The sequence below is a fragment of the Anneissia japonica genome, unplaced genomic scaffold (genome assembly GCF_011630105.1).
Source record: "Anneissia japonica isolate Jap-2015-1 unplaced genomic scaffold, ASM1163010v1 scaffold1203_len951721_cov167, whole genome shotgun sequence".
In the NCBI taxonomy this organism is placed as follows: Eukaryota; Metazoa; Echinodermata; class Crinoidea; order Comatulida; family Comatulidae; genus Anneissia; species Anneissia japonica.
Genome location: NW_022722325.1, coordinates 383,321 through 385,729, shown reverse-complemented (window position 1 = coordinate 385,729; position 2,409 = coordinate 383,321).

Below are 2,409 nucleotides of genomic sequence, written 5' to 3'. Positions count from 1 at the left end.
CTCTCTCGAATGGTTTGTGTTTTCTAGAGAGAATGTTAGGTTGTTTTGTTAAGCAATGCTATTGTGTCATCTTTGAATACAGTATTTTTCAAACCTAGGCTACCATGTTATCGTACCAAATACAAATTTGCGGTAATATGTGACCCAAGACCATGAAAGGGCTGTAAACTCGCATCACCAGGTTTCGAGAAAAAGGGCCAAATAGACAGTATAACATGTAATCTGATGAAAATGTGATTATGTCATAAATATAAAGTATTACCTTTAATCTTACTATTTTGTAAGTTTGGGTTCAATATTTCAACTCTAAACCCTAACATTTTGTAATTTTATGAAGAAACGTATATAAATTCACTAACTTTCAAGCAGCAGCCATACTTCGCTTCCAAAAAATGTATTCACTACACAAAATTCAGGGCCCAAAGTAGATAAATGAAAACTATCAGATAAAATAATACGTATGCTATGTATGTGATTTCAGAATAAACAAATAGTATAGTTATAAAATAGTAGAATGATCACAGAGCCAGGTTAGACCTATTGAGAACATTTCTGTTCTTTGTAGTGAAGTAAATTTAAAACCTATTCATGAAGTCATTCAAAATCGTGTACAAAATAGTTGAACAAACTTTAAAGTATGTTCCGAAAGTATTGTAGTGCATCGTACTGTGGTTCGAAGCTTATGTAAATGTATACCTAAATGAAGGAAATAGCCTTGAATTTATTCAAATAATACTAAACTGTTTCATGACTTGTTGGAAAAGATTTGGAAATCAATCCTCTTGCGGTCTGGCAGTGAAGCGGATCAGAAAAGATGTAGATTGCGGTTGTACATGTTAAGAAACTAGACGTGGTTATTGAAACTTACAAACAATACTGACGTCACAGAACAATCATCTGCACTATTTTCACCGATGTGAAATTAAAACGTATTGATGAAGTATACTCACACAACGTCATTCAAATCGTGGTGTACAAAATAGTCACAACTTTAAAGAATCAAACAATAACGTAAGTGTTGACATTACAATTGCTTTGGAAAAATATTTTCAAAAGTAATTTTCTAGAGCGTAGCACCGTGGTACGGACTATCTTTACTGAGTGAAGAAAATAACCTTGAAGTAATTCAAAGGATACGAAACGGTTCATGTCTTGTTTATAAAAAAAGATCTTCCTGCTTTGACGCAATTAATGCCATCATATGTATGTCAAAACATTCAAATAATATCAATAATATAATATGTATATATATATATATATATATATATATATTATATATAATCACATCTGAAATGATTTTCCTTGTCCTTAGTTTCCCACCATACTGTTATTTCTTTTTTGTGTCGTTCGCGTGTCGTTTACAAATTTGTATGTGCAGGTTGTAATGCTTGTTATACGGAAGCCTAAAGTGACCTTCCAGATGTTCAGATGACGAGATCCAGGATCTTTTCATCTGATAATTTTTAGTCCCTATGCATGTAATGCAATAGGAACTATTGTAATCACTCTCACTGTTTTTCCTTTGTTTTTTATTGTGTGTCGTATGTGTATGCGTGTGTGTGTAGACATTTATGCAAATGCGCATGCGTCAAAGAAAAGTTTTCCGACATTTTGTTTTACCTCGCGATGCGAAGATCGATGTGAAGTTTCTGCAGAGTTCAGTCAGGGCTCACGCTAACCGATCGGCAAGTCGGCATGGATGAAACTATTTTGGTTTTACGGCAAAAAAAAAATCAACTGCTGTGGCATAGGCATTTTGAAGAAGGCCTAAAATAAAACAAAGGTTTTAATACTTGCTGAAATACATCGTTTTTTCATTTAGATCTCCATTCTTCACTAACTCCATGCGACGTTTTTTTCTGTTGTATGAGTAGTCATATGAAGGTCCTATATCCCTGACAGTTGGCTATGCAGCAATGTACCCTTTGAATGCAAATTATTGAAGACAAGTGAAGATATAAAGGCAGCCGACTGTCGGGTACATAACAACTATCTAACTTTCCACAAAGACATCAAGCCTAAGCTAAGCCTAGTTCAGTACAGTAGTTACTGCGATGCGAGGGTGGTAGATCGTTCAGTCAGTGATATCGTGTTATCGTCTAATACATTTAAATAATAAGTGTAAATTTTAGAATGCACCGCGTGGGTCGCTTTCTCTTTGTTATGCGGTAGTAGTAGACGGAGTGACGGCAGCAATCTAAGCCTAGCCTAGGGCCTAGATAGTATACGTTCTTGATCATCGTAATGAAAACTTCGGGTACAGACGAATGGGCCCAACTGGTTTGGACGATCGGACCCAAGATAGCTTCAAATAAATTGTAGTCCTAGTAGGCCACTGCCACCACCCCTACTCCTGATATCATTCCAAACTACTGTAAAATGAAATTACTGAATACCTAGCTAGGCCTA